Raw genomic sequence first — 11,190 nt, 5'->3', positions numbered from 1 at the left:
AGCCCCTCACCCAGACTGGCCAGGCACCCCAGTGGAGACCCCCACCCTGAAGGGTGTGTGAACAGCTGCAAACAGCCATCATCCACTCACCCAGGCTGGCCAGGCACCCCAGTGGGGACCCCCACCCTGATCCAGGACACCTTTCAGGGCAAACCAGCTGGCACCCACCTGTGTACCAGGACTCTATCCTATATAGTAAAAGGGTAATATGCCTCCCAGCACCGGGATCAGCAGGGCCGCGAGGCCTCCTGGCACCGGGATCAGCGTGACAGGGGGCAGCGCCCAAACCCCCTGATTGCCCTGCAGCTCTGTATGTGACAGGGGGCGGGGCCACAACCTCCCTATCCGCCCTGCTCTGTTCGTGACAGGGGAAGGCGCCCAACCCCCTGATCAGCCCTGCTCTGTGTCTGATGGGGGGAGCTCCCCAACCCGCTGATCACCCTGTGGCTCTGTGTGTTACAGGGTGCAGCGCCCCAACCCCCTGATCGGCCCTGCTCTGTGTGTGACAGGGTGCAGCACCCCAATCCCCCCCCCAATGGCCCCTGCTCTATGTGTGACGGGTAGAGCCATAACCTCCCCATCGGCCCTGCCCTGAGTGTGAGAGTGGTGGCACCCCAACCCCAGATCAGCCCTGCTCTGTGTCTGATGGGGGGAGCTCCCCAACCCGCTGATCACCCTGTGGCTCTGTGTGTTACAGGGGGCAGCGCCCCAACCCACTGATTGGTCCTGCTCTGTGCATGACAGGGGGCGGCACCCCAACTCCCCAATCGGCCCTGCTCTGAGCCCGACCAAGGGCTGCACCTAGGGATTGGGCCTGCCCTCTGCCACCCGGGAGCAGGCCTAAGCCAGCAGGTCGTTATCTCCCGAGGGGTCCCAGACTGAGAGAGGGCTCAGGCTAGGCTGAGGGCCTCTAGTTAAATTATATTTAAAGTCCATATTAAAGTATATTTGATGAAATGGAGTACTTTTCATCAGACCTTTGGGAGCGACCATAGGCACCAAGTTTGTGTCAGGGATATGGTCTGCTTTATCATTTCTCCCTTCTCATGCATTGACTGAAATATGGGCTAACTATAGTGATTATTTTCTGAACAATCAATCTTTAAGACACATGGACTGTCAAACAAATGTTTATGGCACTTAGTGTGAAAGACACTTAGAAATAGAGTTTTTAACCCCAAACATTGATAGTTCTGATATATTTTGATTTTTCTATGTCAGAGGTTAAAAACTCAAATGTCTACCACATCCTCAATATTCATTATATTCTCTATTTAAAGTTATACCAATAATTTAAAAAAAAAAAACTATGGGACAAATTAATCAGGTATATGTGTTGGCTTTCTCTTGGGAGCCAGCAGTTTGCAAAATGTAGGCTTAGAGATAAGAGATAATTGCACCATCCATGAAATCTCAAATTTTATTATCTCTATAGCTAAAATTTTTAATAGAATTGTTCAGCTTTATGCAACTGTGGAACAATGGAAGGAGCACTGTATTCAGGAGCATAAGGCCTGATTTCTAGTTTAGAGCTTATACTAGTAATATGTGCTCTGTGATACTGTATAAGTCCCTTCTTTTATTCAGATCTTAGCCTCCTCATCTGTAAGGTTGTGTGTCCTAGAAAGCCTTTAAGGCACCACAGCACCTTCATCTCTAACTTTTTTCAATCTCTGAACTTGCCCTCAGGAATGAGTTTCTGGAAACAGGTAGAGAAAGATACTACAATACTACAGTTTAGTTCCATTATGTGCAAATATGTCCATGATCAAAATTTGAAATGATACGTTCTGTTAAGACTCATGACAAGTAATTAAATTCAGTGTGTATATATGTGTATACATAGTTTGGGACAGTATATAGTGAGGGTGAGCAAGGTGACACAGTGCCATTTTCATCTTTCTCCAATAACGCTGATATATAGATATAACTCATAGAACTGAGAGTAGGAAAATAGGAAATTGATGCTGCCTAAGCATTTTTCATTCATCATTAATCAATTATTCACTCATTCATTTAACAAACATTGGGCACCTCAGATTCTGGTAATGCAGGGCTGAATGAGCAAGGTATCTTCTGTAGAGCTCATTGTCAAGCATTCAGAGGCATCTGGTTTCACTGAAGAATATAATGAATATTGAGGATGTGTTAGCTGAGGTGTTTCCAAATAATGTCCTTCTTTCAGGTATAAATCAGTTGTATTCAAATTGATCCTAGAGAAGCGGCTCTCAACCTGTGGGCCGCAACCCCTTTGGAGGTTGAACAACCCTTTCACAGGGGTCGCCTAAGACCATCCTGCATATCAGATATTTACATTACAATTCATAACAGTAGCAACATTACAGTTATGAAGTAGCAACGAAAATAATTTTATGGTTGGGTTACAACATGAGGAACTATATTTAAAGGGCCAGAAGGTTGAGAACCACTGTCCTAGAGCCACAAGGTTCCTAGAGCCACTTGGGTGCTTCTATGACTATCATGGTTAGGAAGTAGTAGAGGCTGAATGGGTAAGACATTAATTACAGCTGTTCTGCTTTGGTGCAATTTATGTATTAGGGTTCCTCACATGATTTCACTTGAAAAAATAGTTTTACTAGTTGCAGAAGGCTAAAAAGTGCCCCCTAAGAAGTCTACATCTTAATTCCAGTAATCTGTGATTGTTGCTTTGAATGGCAAAAACAACTGGCAGATGTGTTTTAAGTTAAGAATATTGAGATGGGAAAATTATCATGGATTTTCCTGGTAGGACCATTGTAATCACAAGAGTCCTCATAAGAGAGAGATAGGAGGGTCAAAGTAAAAGAGAGAAGGAGATGTGACAGTGGAAGCAGAAGTCTAAGTGATACCACCATGGGACAAAAAAAAAATGTGGGAAGCCTCTAGAACAGCGGTTCTCAACCTGTGGGTCGCGACCCCTTTGGGGGTCGAACGACCCTTTCACAGGAGTCGCCTAAGACCATCGGAAAACACGTATATAATTACATATTGTTTTTGTGATTAATCACTATGCTTTAATTATGTTCAATTTGTAACAATGAAAATACATCCTGCATATCAGATATTTACCTTATGATTCATAACAGTAGCAAAATTACAGTTATGAAGTAACAACGAAAATAACTTTATGGTTGGGGGTCACCACAACATGAGGTACTGTATTAAAGGGTTGCGGCATTAGGAAGGTTGAGAACCACTGCTTTAGAAGGTGATAAAGGCAAGGAATGGATTCTCCCCTAGAGCCTCCAGAAGGAATGCAGCCCTGTTGACACCTGGATTTTAGCTCAGTGAGACCCATTTTGGACTTTTGACACAGAACTATAAAATAATAAATTTGCATTGTTTTAACCCCATTAAGTTCATGGTGATTTGTTACAGCAACCATAGGAAATGAACACACTCATAAACACATGTTTAGAGGCCTTTCTATCAAAGTCAGACCTTCTTTAATCTAGATGCAGAGAGATGTTTTCCCAAAGCAGTGCCTCTCCATGATTCTTACTAGGGTCCCTCTAATCTTGGCACTGCAGTTAGAATTTTAGGTGTGAGCAATCCAAATACCCCGATTTTGAACTGGTTTCACTCCCTTCAGCTTCTTCAGGCCAAAAGCTAATTGTCTCCTGCTTTAGGTAGAACTCAGAAACCCAGTTTTCCCCTCTGTAACAGCACTGGCTCAGTTCTACAAGCCATTGCTAGTTAATGATCTGAAAAATCTATGTGAATGCTTATTTTTCTACATCCACTTTTCTAACCTGGCTAGATTAACAGCTAATCAGAAATTAATGCTCTGAGTAGGCACTTCTTCTGACTTAACAATGAGCAAGTTAGCAAAACTTTAAATGACCATTTTATTGTCCACTCCCTCTAACAGGGTTAACGATTAGGAGGCAGGGAATTTAGTTGTCATCATTTCCCATTGGGATTTTGGCTGTGCTTTTAGTTCCTGAATTTAAAATGAAACAGGAAATAAACAGTGCATGGTAAAAATTGGTTACATAGTGAGGTCAAGGAAGCTTTACATCGGTGTCTCTTTCCATTTGGAACAGCAAGGCAGGGGAGAGGAAGGCTCAGTAGCCTGAAAGTAAATGATGCAGTTCTAGTCCTGGTTCTGATATCAACTTGCTATGTGAGTTCAAATCCGTCAGTTGACTTATCTGTAAAATTTGGATGAGAAGGTCAATGTTGAAGAGTCCTTTCATCTCGGGCAATATTAATCAATGGTTTCTAGATTTTTGGATTTCAAAGACCAATAATATTTTCCATGAACATTTTGGGAACATATGCAGAATTTATAAATTTTAATTGCTAAGTGAAAGCATTTTAGCTACTACAGTAATATAAAAAAAGACATTTTATCATCAAAAAAGATAGAAGGGCATAATCTCAAAATAGAGGACAGGTATTATATTGAATCTTTTTAACTTTATGAAACATTCACTACCTTGTATTTATGTCTCATTTAGGTACAGATATATCAAACATTGTCAAAGACTGGCAAAGTTCTTTAGACCCATTTTTGGGACTGCATGTTCTACATCAAAACTTTCTTCTCTCTCCCCTTAAGTCACCCTAGGTGAGTGATTGCTACTGCCAGGTCTTTTCACTGCTGCTCCAGTCAGAATCTCATCAAAGTGCATGCCATCAGCCTTTTACCTCTCCAGTAGAAAAAGAACATCTACATCTAATAGTCTCAGCAATTAACATTAAGGAGAATAAAATGGCAAAAGAAACTGGTTTGATGAAGTGGGGGGAAAAAACAAACAAACAAATCAATAGGGCATGTGTGTGTACATCATGCATGTCCATGTGTGCATATACATTCCAAAAGAAGAATCTCAGAAATTTGAAGTTTGTCCTCAAGCCTCTGAAACTGAGTCTCATCCATGTGACTCTGGTTCACAGAGAAAAATGCCATACCCCAGATCTCTCTACCCCATTAGAGGGCAGGCCTCTCTAAGCATTTCAGCAAATGAAACGGGAATAATCCTAGCTCAGAAATGTTGGCGCTGCTTATTGATTCAGAGGATGGGTTACTGGCCAGTGTTGCTAAACTGTACTATTACTCTTATAGACTTAGAGAAGTTGGGTAACTTACATAAAGGTCACAAGACTTGTACACTGAAAAGTAAAAGACATTGATGAAAAAAATTGAAGAAGACACAAATATAAAGATATACCATGCTCATAGATGGAAGAATTAATATTGTAAAAATGTCCATATTAATCAAACAATCTACAGATTCAATGTAATCCCTATAAAAAATTCCAAAGGCATTTTTCACAAAAATAGAACAAACAATCCTAGAATTCATATGGAACCACAAAAGACATAAAATACCCAAAAGCAATCTTGAGAAGGAAGGACAAAGCTGGAGGCATCATGCTATACTCCCTGATTTCAAACTACATTTCAGAGCTATAGTAATCAAAATGACATGATATTATTACAACAAGAGACACATAAATCAGAATAGAGAGCTTAGAAATAAACCCCTATAATTTTTGAGAAAGGAGTCAAGAATATACAATAGGGAAAAGAGAATCTCTCTAATAAATGGTATTGGGAAAACTGACTATCCCCATGCAAAACAATGAAACTAGACAACTATCTTATACAATATACAAAAGTTAACTCAAATAGATTAAAGACAGGGGAAAAGACCTGAAATCATAAAACTCCTAGAAGAAAGATAGGTAATAATCTCCTTGGCATAAGTCCTGGTGATGATTATTAGATTTGATACCAAAAGCAAAGGCAACAAAAGTAAAGATAAACAATTGGGATTATTGTTAAAACCCTTCTGCACATCAAAGGAAACAACAAGATTAAAAGTCAACTCACTGAATGGAGAAAATATTTGCAAATCTATACCTTATAAAGAGCCAATATACAAAATATATAAACAACTCATACAACTCACTATCAAAACAAGCATTCCGATTAAAAACCAGGCAGAGGACCTGATAAAACACTAATTCCCAAAAAAAGACATACAGATGACCAACACATACATGAAAAAATTCTCAACATCACTGAATGTCAGGAAAATGCTAATCAAAACCACAATGAGATATCACTTCACACCTGTGAAGATGGCTACTTTTAAAAAGACAAGAAATAACAAGTGTTGTCAGGAATGTGGAGAAGAAGGAACCCATGTATACTGTTAGTGGAAATGTAAATTGGTGCAGCCACTGTGAAAACTGGAGGTTCCTCAAAAAATTAAAAAAAGAAATACCACATGATCTAGCAATCATACTTCTATGTATGTATCCAAAGAAAACATAAACACTATCTGGAAAAGATATATGCACCCCATGTTCATTGCAGTATTATTTACAATAGCCAAGACATGTTAGCCACCTAAGTGTCCAGTAAGGGATGAATGGAGAAAGAAAATGTGGCATACACACACACACACACACACACACACACACACACGCACACACAATGGAATATTATTCAGAATTCCATACAAAAGAATGAAATCTTGTCTTTTGCAACTACATGGTTAGAAATTGAGGGCATTATACTAAGTAAAATAAGTCAGACACAGGAAGACAAATACTGTATGATCTCATTTATATGTGAAATCTAAAACAAAAATCACAGGTGGGTAATGGGGATGGTGTAATAGCTAAATTGCATCAAAAGGTACAAATTTACAGTTATAAAAAAGTCATGGGGATGTAAAGTACACAGCATGGTGAGGAGTTAAAAATACTTTATTGTATATTTGAAAGCTGCTAATAGAGTAGATGTTAAAATTTCTTATCACAAGAAAATGTGGGTTTCCCTACTGTAAAGTTTCTATTTGCCCCTTTGTTATTAATAAGTGTGTTGTAGAGGAGATCCTTTGGAAGTATGTAAATATATTATTCCTCATCAAAATGTAACCCAATAGTTTTAACATATATTGATGATTATTGCCAAATGATGATTTTCTATTATTCTCTCCATATTTATTAACATTTTTTAAAGAAAGTGTCTCACTAATCCTCCATTTGTTTATATTTGTACTAGAAGCCTGGTGCATGACATTCGTGCACTGAGGGTTGGGAAGAGGGTCCCTCAGCCCAGCTTGTGCCCTTTTGCAGTCCAGCAGGCCTAAGCCACAGTTGGACATCCTTAGTGTTGCCTCAGAGGCGGGCCACTGAGCCCACCAGCCATCAGCCTGGCTTCTGGCTGAGCTGCGCTCTCCCTGTTGAGAGCACTGACAGCCAGGGGGCAGTTCCTGCGTTGAGCGTCTGCCCTTTGGTGGTCAGTGCTTGTCATAGTGACATGTCACTCTGTGTTCAGTTGATTTGCATATTACCCTTTTATTACATAGGATGGGCTCACTGATTCTTAGCAGAGCCCAGTAAGGAGAGTTAGGCAGCTAGGGCACCAAATTTAAGGAGGCACTTACTCTGTGTGTAAATGCCTTCTTAAAAGTAATATTCCTAGAGCAGAAGCAGGAGCCCCTAGGCAGCAACACTGAAGGTGTTAACTGATTGGCCTATGATGAAGCCATCATGGCTCAGCAGGACCGAGTTCAACGAGAGATTGCTGTGCAGAACTCTCTGATCTCAGAGCAGCTGGAGCTCTCGGTTCTGTATAAGAATTATGCTGAGGATGACAATATCTACCAACAGAAGATCAAGTACCTTCACAAAAAATACTTGTACATCCACAAGACCAGGCCTGATGGACCAGGCTCTACTTCTACAGAGCCTTTGAATTCTCCCACTTGGAGGCACTGCTGGATGACAGCAAGGAATTGCAGAGGTTCAAGGCTGTGTCTGCCAAGAGCAAAGAAGACGTCTGTCCCAGGGCTTCACGGAGTTCACAATTGAGGATTTCCACAACACGCTCATGGACCTGATTGAGCAGGTGGAGAAGCAGGCCTCAGTAGCAGATCTGCTGGCTTCCTTCAATGACAAGAGCACCTTGGACTACCTGGTAGTCTACCTGAAGCTGCTCACCTCTGGCTACCTGCAGCGGGAAAGCAAGTTCTTTGAGCACTTCATAGAAGGCAGGTAGACTGTCAAGGAGTTCTGCCAGCAGGAGGTGGAGCCTATGTACAAGGAGAGCAACCACATCCACATCATCGCGCTGGCCCAGGCCCTCAACGTCTCCGTCCAGGTGGCGTACATAGATTGTGATGCCGTCAGCACCACCAACCCGCACATCTTCCCTGAGAGTTCTGAGTCCAGGGTCTATCTTCTCTATCAGCCTGGACATTACGATATCCTCTACAAATAGGGCTGACCCTGCCCTCTGCGGCCCTGTCGCCCTGCTGCCCTCATCTCTGCCAGGCACTAGACATGTACAGATGTTTTTGTGTGGTTATAAATGATCATATTTCACTCCCCCCCTTCCCTGTCATACAACTTTTATGTTTTATTAATGGGGATGCTGGTGGTGGGAAAAAATGCCTATAGAGGTGAAGCAAAATAAATAAACAAACAAACAAATGGGGAAAATGTAATATACCTAGGGCCTTTTTTTCTGTCTCCATTTCTATTATCATCCCTCCCCATACAGCAATTTTATAGTTATATCCATGCAGCCATATAGGTCCCTATACTAGAATCAGGTCTCACATACTTATTCACATTTTGCAGCTTCCTTTTATGAGACAAGGTAAACTGTTCTGTCCTCCCATGCCTATCTTTTTTATTTTTCATTTATTTTAAGCACTGAGTTAGTCCTGATCCCCCTTCATGTGTGAAGCATGTTAGCTGCCTTCTCCAAAAAGACCTAACTTCTTGGCCATTATTTCCTATTACTAGAGCAGGAACCCAGCAACATGCAGCCTTGCTCACACTTGTGGTTTTCTTTTTGTATCTGATCCATGGAGATGCTTGCCTTTTACCCAAGACCAGCTGTGTTTTTTAGTTTATCTTTGCTATATTTTATCTATCAATACTATTGTTTGCAGCAGGAGAGAAATAAAAATATGTAGAATTTGATTTATCTTATTTTTCATTCAGAAATATTTAACCTATAATGTATAGATAAATTATAAATGATTGATCATTAGGTTATTATTTTAAAGCCTTCTAATGAAATTTATATATTCTCTCTTTATTTTAGCTAGTTATTCAAAATCTACCTAATAATATATTTGTGTTAAATACAAGCTTTAGATCTCAAATAAGGAATGCTAGAGTATTAAATGCAAACAAAATAGGAGAGCTCTGTAAGAAAACTTGATTACCATTGGAAGTTGAAAAAGAAAAAAAATGAAATGAATTAGGCCTCCTAGGCTTTACAGATTGAGCTTTTTGCTTCTGTATCAAATGCATAAGAGAGAGGGAGGGTTTTTTTGTCTTATGCATGCATGTGCATTGTATTTTATTACCAATTATGAATGTGTTCTCAGAGAAGAGGTTAATTGTCCATTTATCCAGGCTCCAGCCAACTTTACTATAAAATTAATTTTGTGATATATACTCTATGTTTAATGATCAACAAATAAATTAATTTTAAGAAAGGGCTGGAGGTTGGCATTGTAGAATTTGTTAATTTTTTATTAAATTTATTGGGGTGACATTCGTCAACATGAACACATAGGTTTCAGGTGTGGGTTTCTATGTTACAAGATCTGTATATTGCACTGTGTGCCCACCACCCAAAGTCAAATCTTCTCCTGTTACCATATATTAGGAACCCCTTCTCCCCTCACCCCCTCAACCCTCACACTGCTGTTTGTGTCCACGAATTTCAGTTTTATATCCCACATATGAGTGAAATTACATGGTTCTTAGCTTTTTCTAACTTATTTCACTTAGTATAATGTTCTCAATGTTCATTCATGTTGTTGCAAATAGATCTATTTCATCCTTTCTTATGGCTGAATAATATTGCATTGTGTATATGTACCACATCTTCTTTATCCAGTCCTCTATTACAGGATACTTTGGTTGTTTCCATGTATTTGCCATGGTGAATAATGCTGCAATGAGCACAGCAGTGCATATATCTTTGCGAATACATGATTTCGATGTTCTCAGGTATCTACCTAGGAGAGCAATTGCTGGGTCATATGGTAGCTCTATTCTTAAATTTTTGAGGAGTTGCCAGACTGCTTTCCATAGTAGTTGTACCAGTCTACATTCCCACCAACAATGAATGAGGGTTTCCTTTTTTTTCCACAATTTCTCCAACACTTGTTATTGTTTGTCTTGCTGATAATGGCCACACTAACAGGTGTGATCTGATATCTTATGGTAGCTTTGACTTTCATTTCCCTAATTGCCAGTGAGTTTGAACATCTTTTCATATATCTAATGGCAGTTTGTATGTGTTATTGGGAGAGGTGTATTTTCAGATCCTCTGCTCACTTTTTGATTCGGTTGTTTGTCTGGTGTTGAGTTTTATGAGTTCTTAATATATTTGGGAAAATGAACCTTTGTTGGAGCTACTGTTTACAAATATCTCCCATCTCGTTGGCTGCCTCTTTCTCTTGTCAGTTTCTTTTGCTGTGCAGAAGGTTTTAGTTTGATGTAGTTCCACTCATTTATTTATTTTTTCCATTTACCTTCCTTGCCTTTGGGGTCAAGTTCATAAAATGTTCTCTATGACCAAGTTCCATAAGTTTGGTAGCTATATTTTATTCTATGCAACTTATTGTTTCAGGTCTTATATTTAGGTCATGATACATTTTGAATTAACTTTTGTACATCCAGTTTCATTCATTTGCATGTGGCTTTCCAGTTTTCCCAGCATCGTTTATTGAAGAGACTATCATTACTCCATTGTGTGTTTTTGGATCCTTTGTCAAAAGTGTTCTGTCCAATACATATTGTTTTATAGCTGAGCTCTCTATTCTGTTCCAATGATCTGTGTCTGTTTCTCTGCCAATACCATGCAGTTTTTATTATCGTAGCTCTGTAGTATAATTTGAAGACAAGTGGTATGATATCTCCAGCCTCGTTTTCTCACCCCTCAAGATTGCTTTGGATATTCAGGGTCTTTTGTGGTTCCATATAAATCTAATGATTTCTTGTTCTCTTTCTTTAAAAACAACATTGGGGTTTTTATGGGGATTACATCAAATCTGTATCTTGTTTCGGGCAATATGCCCATTTTAACTATGTTGATTCTTCCAATCCATGAACATGGGATATTTTTCCATTTTGTTGTGTGTTTCTTTCAATCTCTCTCTTTTAATTTATTTATTGTCTAAAATTTTACATATGTCT

The 11,190-nt window shown here is 39.6% G+C and overlaps 1 pseudogene; it reads left to right on the top strand.

Moving 5' to 3' along the window:
• The first annotated feature begins 2,130 nt into the window (after nucleotides 1–2,130).
• LOC102767623 lies at nucleotides 2,131–8,310 on the top strand (annotated as a pseudogene).
• Nucleotides 8,311–11,190: the final 2,880 nt, after the last annotated feature.

This window comes from Myotis davidii, unplaced genomic scaffold (assembly GCF_000327345.1).
Source record: "Myotis davidii unplaced genomic scaffold, ASM32734v1 scaffold690, whole genome shotgun sequence".
Lineage (NCBI taxonomy): Eukaryota > Metazoa > Chordata > Mammalia > Chiroptera > Vespertilionidae > Myotis > Myotis davidii.
This window is presented reverse-complemented; position numbering and strand designations above follow the sequence as displayed.